The sequence below is a fragment of the Macaca nemestrina genome, chromosome 4 (genome assembly GCF_043159975.1).
Source record: "Macaca nemestrina isolate mMacNem1 chromosome 4, mMacNem.hap1, whole genome shotgun sequence".
In the NCBI taxonomy this organism is placed as follows: Eukaryota; Metazoa; Chordata; class Mammalia; order Primates; family Cercopithecidae; genus Macaca; species Macaca nemestrina.
In genome coordinates this window covers 116271957-116290461 of record NC_092128.1, presented here as the reverse complement: position 1 = coordinate 116290461, position 18505 = coordinate 116271957, and the positions used below count along the sequence as shown (strand labels likewise).

The following is an 18505-nucleotide window of genomic DNA, read 5'->3' as shown; positions in this document are numbered from 1 at the left end:
AGTTCAAGTCCTGAATATCCTTGTTTATTTTCTGTCTCATTGATCTGTCTAATATTGACAGTGGGATGTTAAAGTCTCCCACTATTATTATGTAGGAGTTGAAGTCTCTTGGTAGGTCTTTAAGAACTTATTTTATGAATCTGGGTGCTCCTGTATTGGGTGCATATATATTTAAACTGGTTAGCTCTTCTTGTTGAATTGTTCTTTCTACCATTATGTAATGCTCTTGTCTTTTTTGACCTTTATTTGTTTAAAGTCTGTTTTATCAGAGACTAGTATTGCAACCCCTGTGTTGTTTTGTTTTGCTTTGCTTTCCATTTGCTTGTTAAATTTTCCTCCATCCCTTTATTTTGCATCTATGTGTGTATTTGCATGTGAGATGGGTCTCCTGAATACTACACACTGATGGGTTTTGACTATCCAATTTGCCAGATTGTGTATTTTAATCGGGGCATTCAGCCCACTTACATTTAAGGTTAATATTGTCATGTGTGAATCTGGTCCTGTCTTCATGATGCTATTTGGTTATTTTGCACACTAGTTGATGTAGTTTCTTCATAGTGTTATTGGTTTTTATATTTTGGTGTGTTTTTGCCGTGGCTAGTACCAGTTTTTCCTTTGCATATTTAGTGTTTCAGGAGCTCTTGCAAGGCAAGCCTGGTGGTAATGAAATCCCACAGCATTTGCTTGTCTGGGAAGGATTTTATTTCTCCTTCATGCATGAAGCTGAGTTTGGCTGGATATGAAATTCTGGGTTGAAAATTCTTTTCTTTAAGAATGTCCAATATTGACCCCCAATCTCTTCTGCCTTGTAGAGTTTCTGCTGAGAGGTCCACTGTTAGTCTGATGGTCTTCCCTTTGTAGGTGACCTGGTCTTTCTCTCTGGCTGCCCTTAACGTTTTTTTTCCTTCATTTTGACCTTGGAGAATCTGATGATTATGTGTCTTGGGGTTGATCCTCTCATGGAGTATTTTAGTGGTATTCTCTGCATTTCCTGAATTTGCATGTTGGCCTGTCTTTCTAGGTTGGGGAAGTTCTCCTGGATAATATCCTGAAGTGTGTTTTCCAGCTTGTTTCCATTCTCCCTGTCTCTTTCAGGTACTCCAATTAATCGTAGGTTCAATCCTTTTATGAAGTCCCATATTTCTTGGAGGTTTGCTTCATTCCTTTTCATTCTCTTTTCTCTAGTCTTGTCTTCATGCCTTATTTCAGCAAGGTGGTCTTCAATCTCTGGTATCCTTTCTTCTACTTGGTTAATTTGGTTGTTCATACTTGGGTATGCTTCACAAAGTTCTCATGCTGTGTTTTTCAGTTCCATCAGGTCATTTATGTTTCTCTCTAAACTGGTTATTCTAGTTAGCAGCTCCTCTAACCTTTTATCAAGTTCTTAGCTTCTTTGCATTGGGTTAAAATATGCTCCTTTAGCTCAGCGTAGTTTTCTATTACCCATCTCCTGAAGCCCACATCTGTCAATTTATCCATCTCATCCTCTGTCCAGTTCTGTGCCCTTGCTAGAGAAACGTTACAATCGTTTGGAGGAGAAGAGGCACTCTGTCCTTCTGGGTTTTCAGCCTTTTTTTGTTGATCCTTTCTCATCTTCATGAGTTTGTCTAGTTTTGCTCTTTAAGGCTGCTGACCCTTGGATGGGATTTTTGCGGGGGCTTTTTGTTGTTGATGATGCTGTTGCTGTTGCTTTCTGTTTGTTTTTGTTTTTCAGTAGTCAGGTCCCTCTTCTGTAGGGCTGCTGCGGTTTGCTGGGGGTTCACTTCAGGCCCTATTCATCTGGTCTGCTCCTGCGCCTGGAGATGTCACTTAAGGAGGCTAGAGAACAGCAAAGATGGGTGCATACTCCTTCTTCTGGGATCTCTGACCTTGAGGGGCACCAACCTGATACCAGTAGGATCGCTCCTATATAGGGTCTGACAACCCCTGTTGGAGGGTCTCACTCAGTTGGGTGGCTCAGGGAACAGGACCTGTTTAATGAAGCACTTTGAACCTTGGTGGAGAGGGTGTGCTTCACATGGGGGAAACCTACTCGTCTGGGCTGCCCGGATTCCTCAGAACTACCAGGACGAAAGGCTAAGTCTGCTGGTCCGCAGAGACTGTGACCACCCCTCCCTCTAGGGACTCAGGCTCAGGAAGATCCGGGTTCTATCCCTGAGCCTCTGGCTGGAGTTATTGGAGTTCCTGACAGGAAGCCCCACCCAGTGAGAAAGGATGGGTCAAGGTCAGGCCTGAAGAAGCACTCTGGTCACTCTGGCCGCAGTCTGCCACAGCTGGTGTGTTGGGCTGTGGGGAACATGTCTTGGGACCAAGCCCTCCAGCTTCCCCAGCTCCAGCAGGGGAAAAGCACAGTCTGGAGCTATACAGATGGATGCCACCCTTCCCCCACCCAGGGAGCTTAGTGTGCCAAGCACTTGTGAGTGCCAATGCTGGCTGTTGCCCCTCCCTCAAGGAGCTCAAACAGCTTAGACAGCAGCCGAAGCTGGTCGCCCCTTCCCCAGGACCTCAGTAGGCTTAAGCAGATTCCAGCTGACAGGCTGTTGAGAATCTGTACTGCTCTGGGGTTGAGACGCTAGGCCCTGGTGGTGTGGGTTCGCAAGTAGGATCTTCCAATCTGTGGGTTGCAAAGTTCCATGGAAAAAGCACATATGCTCTCTCACCGCCTCCCTTGGCTCGGGGGAGGGGGCTTCCCTGCCCCATGTGGTTCTCAGGTGGGCCACCCCACACCACACTGTTCTTCCTTTTCGTGGATCATACCAGCCTCCTAGTCAGTTCTCTTAGTAATTTTAAACTATTTTTTTGAAAAATACACACATACATAAAATATGACCTTAGTTTTTCTTAAATTTGTTATCATAAACAAAAGTTTTTGATTTATGAATGTTGAACCAACTTTTCACTCTTGAAAGGAACTCCAGTTGATTGCAATGTATTATCCTTTTTATTGCAGGATTTTATTTGCTAACATTTTGCTAAGGATTTTTACATCTATATTAATGAGAGATATTCACAATTTTCTTGTAATATCTGATTATGGTAATTATGGTAATCTTCGTTTCATAAAATGAATTGAAAAGTTTCCTTCCTTTTGTATTTCTGGTCAATATCATGTAGAATTTGTATTATGTCCTCAAATATTTAATATAATTTGCCAGGTGGTTTCACTGGCAAATTGTTTAGAATTTAATTGACAATTTAACATCTTTAGTAGATATAGAAATAGTCAAGTTACCCCTTTTTCCTTAATTGGATTTTTGTGATTTTTGTTTTTCAAAGAATTGGCTTATTTAATTTCAGCTTTAAAATATACAGGTGTTAAGTTGTCTGCAGTATTCCTTTACTGTCCTTTCAATATCTATGAATCAGCAGTCATAACCCCTCTTTCATTCTTGAAATTAGAAATATGTATCTTTATCTTCTTTTTACAGGTTAGTCTGGCTAGAGGTTTACCAATTTCACTGGACTTTTCAAATAACCAAATTTTTTGTTTCATTGATTTTCCCTATTTTTCTGTTCATTGATTTCTGCTATAATCTTTATTGGTTGTTTTCCCTGTTTGCTTTACACTTAATTGTTCTTTTTTCTCTAGCTTACTAAGACTGATGCCTGCGTAATGGATTTGTAGATATTTCTACTTTTCTAATATATGTACTCAATGTTATAAATTTCCTTAAGGTGCTGCTTTAATTGCATCCTATAAATTATAAGTTGTGTTTTAATTTTCATTCAGTTTAATTTTTAAAATTTCATTTGAGACTTCTTTAACCAAGGTTTTTTTTTTAATATATTAAATTTCCACATGTTGGTATTTTCCTATTTTTCATTTATTGATTTCTTGTTTAATTTCACTGTGTCTTGATAATGCATTTTGTATAATTTCCCTATTCCTCTCCATTTAATTGTTGTTTTTTTTTTCACTGAGAATATGGGCTATCTTGGTGAATGTTCCATAGGTACTTGAGAAGAATATGTAGCCTGCTTTTGTTGAATAAAGTGTTCTATAAATACCAATTAGCTCAGTCTGCTTGATAGTGCAAATGAGGTAATATGTATCCTTACTGATTTTCTCTTCACCTGATCTATCTATTATTAGTAGAGGGGTATTGGAGTTTCAAACTATAATAGTAGATTTACTTACTTCTCATTTCAGTTCTATTTGGTTTTGCCTCATGTATTTGATGCTCTGTTGTTAGGAGCATACATACTTGAAATTATGTCTTCCTAGAGAATTGGTCTCTATATCATCATGCAAGGGACCTCCTTATACTGATAAATCATCCTTGTTCAAATATCTGTTTTGTGTGAAACTGATATAGCTATTCCAGCATTCTTTTGATTAGTGTTAGCATGGTATAAGTTTCTCCATCTCTGCTTTTAACCTACTTGAGTCTTTATATTAATATTTAAAATGGGTTTCTTGTAGGCAGCATATGATCAGGTCTCTTTTTTTAATCTACTCTGATAATCTCTAACTTTTAATTGTTACAATTAGGCCATTTTTAAGTTGATTTCTAATAAAAATCTACTATCTTTCTGTTGTCCATTTGTTGCTTTGTTCTTTGCGTCTCCTTTTTCCTCTTTTCTGCATTTTCTCATTTTAACTAAGAATTTTATTTGATTCCATTTTATCTCCTCTCTGGGCATATCATTTGTACTTTTTTTTTTAACTTCTTGAGTGGTTGCCCAAGGGTTTATAATGCACATTTTTAAATAATCTAAATTTATCTTCAAATAATACTTTATTTCTTCACGGGTAATGAAGATAGCTTAAGCAGAATATTTCCAGTTTCCCCCTTTCAACTCTTCTGATGATGCTGTTATTCATATTACTTATCCATATGCTATAAACTTCCAATATTATTACTATTATTGCTGGTAAGTAGACTGTTACCTTTTAGATCAATTAAGAATAAGGAAAATTAGTATATTTTATTATCATTTCTTTCTTTTCTGATGCCTTTCCTTTTTTATATAGATCTGAGTTTCTGACCTATATAATTTTCCTTCTGACTGAAGAATTTATTCTAAAATTTCCTTCAAGGCAGATCAGGTTACAATGAATTCTCTCGTTTTTCTGTTAGTCTGAGAAACTCTTTACTTCTGCTTCACTTTTAGGAAGTGGTCAGCTATAATTTCACTGGCTATAAAATTTTAGGTTGAGATATTTTTTCAACAAGTTCTTTAAAGAACTTACTTCATTTTCCTGTTGTTTGCATGGTTTCTTATAACAAATCTGCTGTAATCCTTATCTTTGTTCCTTTATAAGTGATGTATATTCTTTCCCTGGCTTTTTTCAAAATTTTCTTTTTGTTTCTCATTTTCTACAATTTGAATATAATATGTATAGCTTCTTGGACCTGTGTGTTACTGTAGTTTCAATCAATAAAATGTGAAACTTAGAAAGTGCTTGGCTATTACATTTTTTAATATTTTCTATCCACCCATTATCTTTTTCTTTTTTGTTTTTCTGGTACTCTGTGTATGTTGTAATTTTTAATATTATCCCATAGTTTTTGGATATTTTATTCTGTATTATTATTATTTTTAATTTTCTCTTTGCATCTGAGTTTTAGATGTTTCTATTGACCTAAACTCAAGTTCCACGATTCTTTAGATATATTGAGTCTCCTGATGAGTCCACTGAAGGCATCCTTCTTTTCTGTTACTGTTTTCTTATTTTTAGTACTTCTTTTTGAAACATTTTTATAGTTTCAATTTCTCTTCTGACATTGTCTACTTGGCCTTGTATATTATTATTACTACTACTATATTATTTTAGCTCTTAACATGGTTACTTAAAAGTTCCTTTCTGATAATTCCTACAATTATGTCATATCAGAGTCTGATTCTGATTATTTCTCTCTTTTTATTTTGCCTTTTCAGATTGTGAAGCTTTGTTTGTTTATTTTGCCTTTGCCATTCTTTGTAATTTCTTGTTGAAAGCCAGCCATGTTGCATAGGTTAATAGTTATTGATGTAAATAAGATATTAAAATGAAGATTTATGGTAAATCTTCATTTAACAAAAATTATGTTAAATAATCATCATTATTTAACACATAGCAAGATTTATGTTAAACATAATATATCTAGGAGTTGAGATATGTTTAATGCTTGTTGTAGCTGTAGCCACTAAAGATTTCAAATGCCTCTAGTAAGTGCTTCTGTTGTTGTTGCTTTTTAAAATTTTCCACCCCATTTGCTTTTTTTTTTTTAATCCCTCTTTTATACAACGTTCTCAGAAAGGGTCTTAATCTCGCAACTTGTTCAGTTGTAATCCACTTATTACTGGTGGCTTCTTAGCATGGTGATAAGGTGTAGGAGGAGGGGCATTTTCTCATCTCCTGACTATATCTCAGTATTTTGGTTGGCCTATGCCTCATGGTATGTTTTGTACAAGTATTTCTCGTACATTTCCACCCTCACTCCCTTCTCCAGCTACAGAATTCCACTGAATACACAGAATTCTTCTAAAAGCTAGCATATTTATGGCATGTTATATTACAGTGAACGGACACAGGCTAAAATCTGCCAAGGGAAGAGACACATGGGGCAGAGTCCCAGAGGATTCCAAATGCAGATCTTCCAGGTGTCATCATCCAGTTGAGTCACAGACAGCATTAATTTATTCAAGGGATGACATGCGTTAAGATAAACATAATATCTCCAACAAAGCAGCTCACCTGAGCCTGGGGCTTTGGCCACTGGACGGTTTAACAGCAGTGTGATTTATGATGGGGGCTATGGGTCATGCAGTATTCACTCTTTCTCCAGAGGGGTGGAGAGTAAAGGTCATTGACTTGGGCAGTCAACCCTGTCTTTTCGCTCAAGCACCAATCAGAACCCGGGACAGCAAGACTCAGCTGAGGGTCCCTGGTTGTCAATACCCCACAAGCATTGTCACATACCATTCCCAGCAGAAGCTGACATTCTCCATGCTCCACCATAAGGACAACTAGAAGCTCCACATCTGGAAAGCTCTTGACTCTGCCCTGCATCTCCCCTCTTGGCTGATGGTAATCTGTATACTTTCACTCAAGTAAACCATAACCATGAGTATAACAGCTTTCAGTAAGTTCTGTAAGAACTCACCTAGCAAATTATCAAACCTGAGGGTGACCTTAGGAACCTGCAAATTCTGCAGATGGAGCAGAAAGCTGCCTTGTGGACTGCCTCCAACTTTACAAACACAGGAAAGGAATCAGCTTGCACAGGAAGCCCCTGCAGGACTGGGCCAGCCTCCTTGCTCTGCTCTGCAGGGGTGGTGTAGCAAGAGAAAGGAGGGAGGGCAGGGAGGGCAGCAAGAGAAAGGTGTGGAGAATGATGCTTCAGAGCTGTAGTCTCCTGCATTCCACTGCAGAAGACAAATTAGTCAGCTTTCATGACAATCCTGGGGGATAAAAAAAAAAGAAAAAAGAAACCTTAGAAAATTAAAAAGGATTTTTCCTAAATTAAGATTGACAACATCTCACACATAAAACACACATGTAGATGTCAGGCATGGTGGCTCATGCCTATAATCTTAGCACTTTGAGAGACCGAAGGCAGGTGGATCACCTGAGGTCAGGAGTTCAAGATCAGCCTGGCCAACTAAAAATACTAAAAATACAAAAATTAGCCTGTAGCATGGTGGCACACATCTGTAATCCTAGCTACTCGGGAGACTGAGACAAGACAATCACTTGAACCCGGGAGGCAGAGGTTGCAGAGAGCCAAGATCGTGCCTTTGGGCAACAGAGGGAGACTCCATCTCAAAAAGAAAAAAAGAAAGAGAGAAAGAGAGGAAGGAAGGAAGGAAGGAAGGAGAAAAAGAAAGAAAGAGAAAGAAAGCGTACATGTGAAAATAGTTTTATCCTATACCTTAAGAAAATACTAATCAATTAAAATGTACATCTTGCTTAATCATCAGATTAAAATTAGAGTTTAAACCATATAAAACTTTAAAGAAATAGTCATGTCAACATCTTCTCTCCAACCTAGAATTATAGACATAATAACCCACTTGCCACTGTGAGTGAAGGTAAGGGGTGCTATGAGATTGAAAAAAAAAAAAAAAAAAAACTAGACTGAAGAAACCAGAAGAAAAAAATGGCTGAAATACAGGGAACATAACAAGAAAAGAAGAAACACTAGGAATGGACGTCACCGTATACTTTTCAGCCAAGTCCAGACAGTCCCAGAATCGTTCTCAACACAGCACCCCAGTTGCTACAAATAGATAGATCATGAAATGCCTTCACCACTCCAAAATTAAATTAACCATGAACAGCACATGGACTGTGGACCCATGGCATAAAAGGCCAGAGTGAGCTCCATTAGTTCATGCCTGATACTGTGCTAGGTACATTTAGGTACAATGTTTAGCATCCTCAGACTGATGCTCTTTTTGTAATGAGGAAAGCAAGATACAGGGGGAGAATCTGACAAGTCAGTGTCACACCGCTCAAGTTTTACTGGTACGTAGCTACACTCATCATTTCTATATTGTTCACAGCTGCTTTTGCACTAAACAGCAGAGTTGAGTAGTTGTGACAGAGACAGGAAGGCCTGCAAAGCTTAAAATATATACCATCTGGTCCTTTTCAGAAAAAAAGTGTGCTGACTCTGGTCTAGAAAATTGTTCACTATAGTTTTAAAGTTCCAGAATAAATAAGTAGTGTTACATATACTTTCTATTTAGCACTATTTTAAATTAGGGTTGCCAATGATCCACTTCATACTTTGTGAGAAGAGAACAATAAAAAACAAAATGAAATATGACTTTCTTTGCCAATCATTCGACCCATGACTTCATTTCCAAAAAAATAGAATTCTGCGTCCCAAGAGCATTTGGCATATGAGAGCTCCAGCAATCAAAAAGAAAAATATCAATACATTTCAGGCAGTCTTCTTCTGAGAACTAGTTGGGAAGCATTTTATTATATTTATAGTTATATTATATTTATAAATAAAATAATAGTGACCATGAATTGAGTGCACACAATGTGCTTGAAACATGTTAAATGCTTCACAGTATTTTTCTATCCTCAAAACAACACTGAAATACTCATGAAAAGCAAGAACCCATAGTCACACTCAGGGCTAGGGGACTCCAAAGTTGGTGCTCTCCCCCGGCATGCAGAATAAGAACTCTAGGCTGGAAGCTGAGAAGCAAGAAAAGGGAGGAAGAGTAAGCCTTAGCTGGGCACTGGCGCATGACGCACTAGAGCTGGCACCTGGCACATGACATCTTCACATCACACTCTTCCCTCACTTAGATGGAGAAATAAGGTCTGGAGAGGTTGATAAACCTTCCCTGAACTGTTTCCATTCATGGTACTTCTTTCCTTGCCTCTATGTTTCTGATCCGAGCCATCCATGTTAACATCACACATAACTCAATGATTCTACACCAGTGGTCCAGGACGATTAGATGAGGTGTCATTGGTGGGGGGTAGCTCTTGCTACTGAGACCCATCCTCTCCCATAGCAGTACATCACTCACAACATCACAGTCTTTGTTTTCAACAACCCCATTGACCTCAGAGACAAAACATGTCCCATGTAGAGCTGGGAAGAGGTTTAATACTGATAGGGAGGGAAAAGTTCACATGATAATGCAGCCAAGAAACTGAGCTGGCCATTCTGGCCTCTGTTCTCTTGCTGTGAACTTGAGCTCCCATAGCCAAGTACAACTCAGGGTGGCCATGTCCAGAGCATGTTAAGGGCCTTTTCATTCTATTTCCTCGTCAGTATCCTGGGAAACGGGCAGTAAACACCAAGACAACAGGACAAGGAAATAAAATCTTAAGCAATTAATTACTATAAAATTTCCACACACATTCCAAGAATGAGGAATAACAAGAATAAGTAGGCTGGATAAACATGGTTTTATATGGATTTTATTCTTCCAAATGTCTTCTATGTACAAACTCCAAGTGGAACCTAAAACTTAAAAAACAGAGCTGTTTAACAACACTGTCATACTAGAAGCTTATGAAGGGGCTGCAGCCCAGCCTGGCCAACCAGGCCTGGCACCTGAGGGGTCCCTCATTGAGCAGAAGGGACTCTGGGGCTTGTGCAGAAGGCAGAAGGCAGAGGATACAAAAGCCCACCTCATGCACCTCTCTCTACATCCATCCCATTTCTCCTTTTGTAAGCTGGGTCTGCCTTTATAATTTTAAAAGGAAACACAAGGAAACTTTTATCTCCACAATTTCGCAGTATATAAAAAATCTGTTTCCCCACTTGGTTAAAAAAATAATTTATGAATCCCTCGAAAATCCTCAATAACAGTTTCAAGAGGCTGTGTTGTTATCCTTGCTTTCTGAAAAACAGTCAATGTGACATTTCCATAGGCATCAAAAACAAGAGGTCGTATCTCTCCTGGCCTCAGTTCAAGTAACTCTTCCCTAATAGTGGATCTGTTTATCTTTCAGTGACATGATAGTCATGTGAAAACCACAAAGTGAAGTAGACCATCAACATGATTACCAGTTGATTCAAACCAAAAGGCCAGGGTAGCACCAATGGCATGGCTCCAGTGGACTACAGTAGTCTATTGTGCTTCTTTGATAATTTATCATTCAGATTTTCACTTTGGTTTACCACTGTGATTCATCTATTTCTTCATTCAACATATGTTTATTAAGTATGGTCCATATTCCAAACACAGTACTGGGCACTGAGGACACAATTCAAAGATAACAACTGGACACAAGAGAAATCTGCGGTCAAACAAGGACCCTGGAAGCACAGTGGGATACAGCACACTGGGATCAGCCCTGCAAACACAGCCCGCCCAGGGAACCAGGGGCACCCTGAAGGCAGAGCCTAGCCTGAGGGGTGCAGAGACGACTTCCTAGAACATTTAAGGATGCCCAAGTGAATTCCTGAGAAAGGAATTGAAGTTAGCTCCATGGAGACTAAGGAAATGGTATCCTGACAAGAAGTACAGCTGAAGGCCCTGAGTGGTGACAGCTTGTATTAGTCTGCTCAGGCTGCTGTAACAAACACTGCAGCTTGTGCAGCTCAAACAACAGAAATGTATTCTTTCACCATCCTGAAGGCTGGAAGTCTGAGATCAAGGTGGTGTCAGGGCTGGTTTCTCCTGAGGCCTCTCTCCCTGTCTTATAGATGAGGCATCTTCTCCCTGTGTCCTCATATGGTCATTTCTCTGTGTGTGAGTCCTAACTTGCTCTTCTTAAAAGATCAACAGTAATATTGGATTAGGACCCACCCTAAATACCTCATTTTACCTTAATTGGTAAAGATTCTATCTCCAAATCTAGCTGTATTCTGGGCTCCTGGGGGTTAGTTCAACATGTGAATTTTGGGGTGACAGGATTTGACTCATAACAGAGACTTACAAGAGTTCAATACAAAGGGCATGTGATAGCAGAATGGAAGGTGGTGAGAGGTGGCTCTTCATGCCCCTGACCACTGGGAAGACAGGAGCCCAACCACAGCCCCACACACTTGCTGTGTAAGCATCTGAATGGCTGGTGGCCTTTGAGACCACAACGGGAACCACCCATGGCACAGGGAGCATATATGGCATGAGAAGGACTTTCTAATCCAGGTGGGGTCTCACTGGGACAGTGCCTAACCATAGGCCACATAACAAGGTATGTGACGGAGTGCAGGCATGTTTGGCACCAAAGCCTGTGTTCCGTCACACACAGGTGCTGAGAAGGTGTATGTCTTAGCCTGGGCTCCCATAACAAATTACCTGGGTACCCTAAACAGCCAACATTTGTTCCTTACTGCTCCAGAGGCTGGAAGTCCAAGATCAGGGGACCAGCCAGTTGGTTCCCTACTGGGGGCTCCTTTTCTGGTTTGCACACAGCCACCTGCTGCCTCTGTCCTCACAGGACTGTGAGACAGAGGAAGCTCTGGTGTCTTTTCCTCTTCTTGTAAGAACACTAATACCATCATAGAGGTCCTTAGGACTTCACCTAACCCTAATTATATCCTAAAGGCTTCACCTCCAAATACCATCACAGGGGCAGTTAGGGCTTCAATATATGCACTTCAGGGGGTCACAATCCCACTCACAGCAGGATGTGAGGCCAGGGACAAGCAGCCTGCACATCCTGGGGCAGACTGAGATGGCTGCCACGGTGAGGGAGAGAAGGTTCACCCCAACCCTGCATGCTGAAACCATGCCGGCTTCCAAGGCCACCAGGCCACACACAGCATTTCATTCTATCCTCAGAGTGTCCAGACACTAAGTTAAACATTTTCTTCTTGAGCTACAATGCAAGATCTTTGATGAGCAGTCTCTCGCCCCAGTCTTAATTCGTCCAGGTTCCCCTGTAACTCCGTGACGATTAATTAGCACCCATGTTCAACATTTTGCCTTATATATCAAAGTAAAGTCTTACGACAGTCATTTGATGCGTTTTAAATTTTATGGTGCTAGTATGTGTCGGTGTGGAGGGAGGAATACAAAAAGTGTTCTCATTAACAGTTTGTTCTTTTTACTTCTTGCCCACATCCCTTGAAAACAAGAGCAGGTGTATGTTTTGCTCATGCAACTCCTAAGAAAGTGCTTTGAAAATTCAGTATCTCCTGATCTTGGATGGCAGAGGTATCTCAAAGAGAAAGATTTGGAGATCAGACTAAGGTAAAAAATAACTTTATTTTAGCAAAGCAGACACAATTGCTCTCAGCTACAAAGGGACAATGCCCAGACTCCGCCTCTACCGCAGGAACAACAGTGTGGCCTTCCAGCCCCAAAACAAGACAGCCAAGTGAGAGCTAGCTGAGACAGTGGGGCTCTGCCCTGCTTTCCCCAAGGAGTGAAGACATTTATTTGAAGTTTGTGTTGAAAGATCATATATACGTATGAACCAACTAGGTTTTCTTTGTCAGACACTGCAGAAAATACAGGACGCCTCCTCATATGTTACCACAGTTCTCCCCAAAAAGGCAGGTGTTCAGGCTGGAGAAGTCAAAAGGCGGCGGCAGGCGCACCATGCAATTCAAAGAGTGCACCAGCTCCAGGTCTCAGTCAACTGAGTAAAAAAGTGGCTCCATTAAGCTTCTTCAAACAGGAGAACTTTATGCTGTCATATCCCTTTCTCATGTACATGCAGGTTCTGAAAGATTCCTCGCATCTGCCAAGATCCTCACCTGATTTCAAAAGGAAATTGCTTCTAGAAACTAAATCAAATTCATCATTTTTGCAGCTATTAAAAGAAAGAGAAAGTCAACTTCAGTTCTAAATAGGGCCTGAAGCAAGGCTGGTGGAAGCATTCAACCATCTTTAGTCTATTGGTTAATTCATCTGTCCATTCATTTGCTTAAATCGCTTACTTTTAGCTGCTGGGTTTCCCTGAGTGACTACAGGAAATCCAAGACTCCCGTTCATCCCTCACCCCCTGGCCTACCCATGCATCACCCTTTCTGAGCCAGTTCACACCCCTCCCTGACTCTTAAGTCCTTCACAGTCTTTCTTCTGTCCTTCTTCCGGGTGTACTTCAGCTGACTCCATGTGTACCCTCTGGACTCATTTCCTGGCATCCTTCTCAGGTGTTGCTGTTTTCTTTTAAGGCTTCAATCCACTGGGCCTGGATGTGGGGTAAATACCTTCTTGCTCATTGAAATCTCCAGATCATTCTCCACCTCTCTTCCCTTAACCTCCCATCAGACCCTACCACCACGTGCCTGGCACAAAGCAAACATTCAATACTTTTTAAATCAAATTAATGATTGTCATCCATTACCGCCCACTTTCCGCCCCACATGTGCAGTAATCTCTAGACCGCTGGTCTTCCTCTTCATTCCTTGATCATGGTCACTAGGATCTCTGCAATCACTGCTGCCACAGTTTTTGATGATTTTAATATACACAAGAGAGCTCCTTGCAGGGCCTAGCCTTCCATTCATTTATTGCATCATCTCCAGATGAGTCTGTCCTCTGCTCCACCTCAGCCTCCCACCCCTCCCATGGCCACTCCAAGACCTTAGCATCACTAAATGACCACAGCACCTCCATTCACTCAATCTCAAACATTCCACCCTCCCATCTCTTTTAAGTGTCCAGCTCCCTTCCTTCAGTACCTCTAGTCTGACAATACTGTGACTCCAGTTACAATGTTTTATTCATGAATCTGAACATATCACATCAGGTCTTTATTTCCTCCTGCCTCTATTTAAATTGCATGGTACACCATCATGATCATGCCCTTGCAAACACCCCAGCTACCTGGCTTGCTGCCTCTATCAAATCACCCTTGCAAAATAACTAACTTTCCATAGGCCATGCCTCCCCATAACCTTAATTGGAGAAAAATACACAACCATACTGTCTCAATTCATGTTATATTAGTGACCAAGTGAGCAATAACCAAGCAATACTACTTTATTTCCCTAGCACAGATCAGCTCCCACTGTACCTGGGAGATTCTCACACCTTTTCTTTTCTCTTGAAACCCACAGCAACCCCTTCATTGATGACAGTGCTTCCCAGTGCAAGGAGAAGCAAGGCCAAGAGAACTTTCACCTGCTTTCCTCACAACAGTTAACCAACCAAGTGTAATCTGACTCTAAAGTCTGGCTTCATTCATTTTACTCAACAAATATTTACTGAAGAATATACTAAGTGCTATAAATTCTGTAGTGAAGTGAGCAGGGTGTGGGAAGACAAAAATCCCTACTTTCATTTAGATTATTAGTTTACTATTGCTGCTGTAACAAATCACCACATATTCAGTGGCTTAAATCAACACGAATGTATTATCTTACAGTCCTGGAGGTCAACAGTCCCAAATGTATCTTAAAGGGTTATAATCAAGGTGTCAGCATGGCAAGTTCCTTCAGGAGTTTCCAGGGAAAATTGGTCCCTTACCTCCCCACGTCTAGAGGCCATGACATTCCTTGGTTCCTGGTCACATCACTCAACTCTCATCTTCCATTATCACTTTGCTTTCTACCCTTCATCTATTTTTGTTATCGTTCATCCTTTTGGTGTCATATCTAAGAAATTAAGATCATGAAGATTTAGTTGTATGTTTTCGTCTGAGTTTTGGAGTTTTAGTTCTTATATTTAAGTGTTTCATTCATTTTTGGTGAGTTTCTGTATATAATTTGAGGAAAAGGTTCAACTTCATTTTTTTGCATGTGGATACACAGTTTTCCCAGCACCATTTGTTGAAAAGATTGTCCTTTTGCCCATTGAATGGCTTTTGTGCCCTTGTCAAAAATCAATTGTCTGTGTATGTGAGAGTTTACTTCTGGAATCTTTATTCAAATCTATTGGTCTGTAAGTCTGTCTTTATACAAGTACCTCACTGTTTTGATTACTGTAGCTTTGTGATAAGTTTTGAAATCAGGAAATGTGAGTTGTCCACATTTATTCTTCTTTTCAAGATTGTTTGGCTGTGCAAGGTCCCTTAAGATTTCATATGAACTTTAGGATGGGTTTTCTGTTTCCACAAGAAAAAAAAAAATTGTTGGATTCAATCTGTAGATTGCTTTGATTAACAAAGAAAATCGAGTAGCATTATCACCTTAACAATATTAAATCTTACACCATGAACACATTCCATTGATTTATGCCTTCTTTAATTTATTTCAGCAATGTTTTGTAGTTTTCAGTACATGTGTTTAATCTCCCTGTTTAAATTCCTAAGTATCTATTCTTTCAGATGCTACTATAAAAAGAAAGTTTTAAAAAATTTCCTTGTCATATTGCTTATTTCTAGTGTATAGAAACACAACTGATTTTTTTATTGATTTTGTGTCCTGCAACTTTGCTTAATTCATTTATTAGCTCTAATAGTTTTGTTATTAAATCCTTAGGGCTTTCTACACATAAGACCAGGTCATCTGTGAGTGGAGAACTTCTCTCTTTTCAATTTGTATGATTTTCATTTATTTGACTTCTCTAATTGCTCTGGCTAGAATTTCCACTACTATATTGAGTAGAAATAGCAATAGTAGGAATCCTGCTCTTGTTCCCATTGTTAAGGGAAAGCTTTTGAGTCTTTCAATACCACATGTGATGTTAGCTGTGGGCTTTTCATATATCACCTTTATCATGTTATAGAAGATATCTTTTATTCTTCATTTACTGAGTGTTTTTATCATTAAAAGAATGTTGAACTTTATCAAATGATTCCTCTGCATCAACTGAAATTTTTATATATTTTGGGGTCTTTTTTCTCCCTTCATTCTATTCATGTGGTTTCTTATATTGAGTGATTTTCATATGTTGAACCATTCTTGCATTACTGGGAAAATACTATTTGTCATGGAGTATGATCCCTTTAATATGCTGCTGTATTCAGTTTTATAGGATTTTATTGAGAGGTTTTGCATCTATATTTATAAGAGACAATCTTGTAATTTCTTTGTCTGGCTTTGTATCTGTGTGATGCCAGCCTCATACAATAAATTATGAAGTATTCTCATCTCTTCAGTTTTATGAAAGAGTCTGGAAATGATTGGTGTAAATTTTCATTAAAGAACTGATAGAACTCATCAGTGAAGCTGTCTGATACTGAGCTTTTCTTTTTTGTAAAATTTTTGGTTACTGACTCAATCTCTTTACTCACTATTGGTCTCTTTAGATTTTCTATTTCTTCATGATTCAGTGTTGGTAGGTTGTATGTTGTAGGAATTTATCAATTTCTTGTAGGTAATCCAATTTGTTGGCATATAATTGTTCATTGGTAGTCTTTTTTGATCCTTTGTATTTATGTGGTATCAGTTGTAATGTCTATGATTTCATTTTTTTGTTTATTGTAGTCTTTTATTTTTAGTACAGCTAAAGGTTTGTCAAATTTGTTAATCTTTTTAAAGAACCAAGTTTTAGGTTCATTGATACTCTCTCTTGTTTTTCTATTCTCTATGTCATTTATGTTTCCCCTAATCATTATTTCCTGCCTCCTCCTTGCTTTGGCTTTAGACTGCTTTTCATTTTCCGGTTATGTAAGACATACAATTAGATTTTCTATTAATATCATTCTTTTTAAAAGTGTTTAGAGCTTAAATGTTCCTTCTGACCACTGCTTTTATTGCATCCATAAATTTTGGATATTATATTTTATTTTTATTCATTGTAGAGTATTTTCTACACTTCACGGCACTGGGACCTGGGCTGGAGGGCAGGGCATCAGCTGTGGAGCAACATGAGCAGGACCCCACCTCAGACGACACCATGAACTCGTTCCTGGAAAAGTTCCAGAGCCAGCCTTACCGTGGCGGCTTTCATGAGGAACAGTGGGAGGAGGAATTTGAAAAGGTCCCCCTGTTTATGAAGAAAGTGCCATCAGAAATTGATCCCAGGGAGAATCCTGACTTGGCTTGTCTCCAGTCAATTATTTTTGATGAGGAGCTTTCTCCAGAAGAACAAGCCAATACCTATAAAGATGAGGGCAATGATTATTTTAAAGAAAAAGACTACAAGAAAGCTGTGATTTCCTACACTGAAGGATTAAAGAAGAAATGTGCAAATCCTGATTTGAATGCTGTCCTTTATACCAACCGGGCAGCAGCACAGTACTATCTGGGCAATTTTCGTTCTGCTGTCAGTAATGTGACAGCTGCCAGAAAGCTAAAATCCTGCTACCTCAAAGCAATAAGAGGTGCTTATGCCATCTGGAACTGAAATACTTTGCCAAGGCTGTGAACTGATGTGATAAGGGACTGCAGATAGATGCCAAAGTGAAGAAGCTTCTGGAAATGAGGGCTAAAGCAGACAAGCTGAAGCAAATTGAAAGAGGGATGTGGGGAAATCCAACTTGAAAGAAAAGGAGAGGAATCAGAATGAGGCTTTACTCGAGGCCGTCAAGGCTAGGAATATCAGGTTCTCTGAAACTACCTGTGAGGATGAAATTTCAGCCTCAGAAGATCTAGGGGACCTTTTTTCCTGGAGGAACTAGGGGAGTTTTTCCTGGAGGAACTCAGCTCTGAGAACCACCATGGAGCCAGGCTGAATCTAGATAACCAGGGCAGGCTGAGCTGGCCTGTGCTCCTTCTGTACCCAGAGTATGCCCAATTGGACTTCATCTCTGCCTTTCATGAGGACTCCAGGTTTATTGATCATCTAATGGTGATGTTTGGTGAAACACCTTCTCGGGACCTAAAGCAAAAATATTGTTCTGATAATTTGGAGGTCTACGTTGAGGATGAGGACAGAGCAGAACTGTACCGGATGCCTGCCAAGGGCACCTTGCTGCAGGTTCTACAGCACCACAGGTACTTTGTAAAAGCCCTGACACCAGCATTTTTGGTCTGTGTAGGATCCAAACCTTTTTGAAAGAATTATCCTGGGGGAGAAAGGTGCACCAGATGACTGAGCCAGGCCCCCTGGATCTCATCCCTTACCCTCCTCTGCTGGGAACTTAGCACGCCTGAATCAGTCCAGTGCCTTATTTCTGTCACCAAGGGGATAGTCCTTCCTAGTATCGTGGTGGGGGAGGAGCCTCTGGTTTCCCTAAACTGCAGCCTCTCTGGCTGGTCTTCACTTTCTTCAGTTAATATAAAATTCTGTGCCTTGGCCATGACATCCTTGG

General features: G+C 39.8%; 1 pseudogene; it reads left to right on the top strand.

Moving 5' to 3' along the window:
- Positions 1–18302, top strand: part of LOC105494247 (tetratricopeptide repeat protein 4 pseudogene) — a 35192-nt pseudogene extending 16890 nt beyond the window's left edge.
- Positions 18303–18505: the final 203 nt, after the last annotated feature.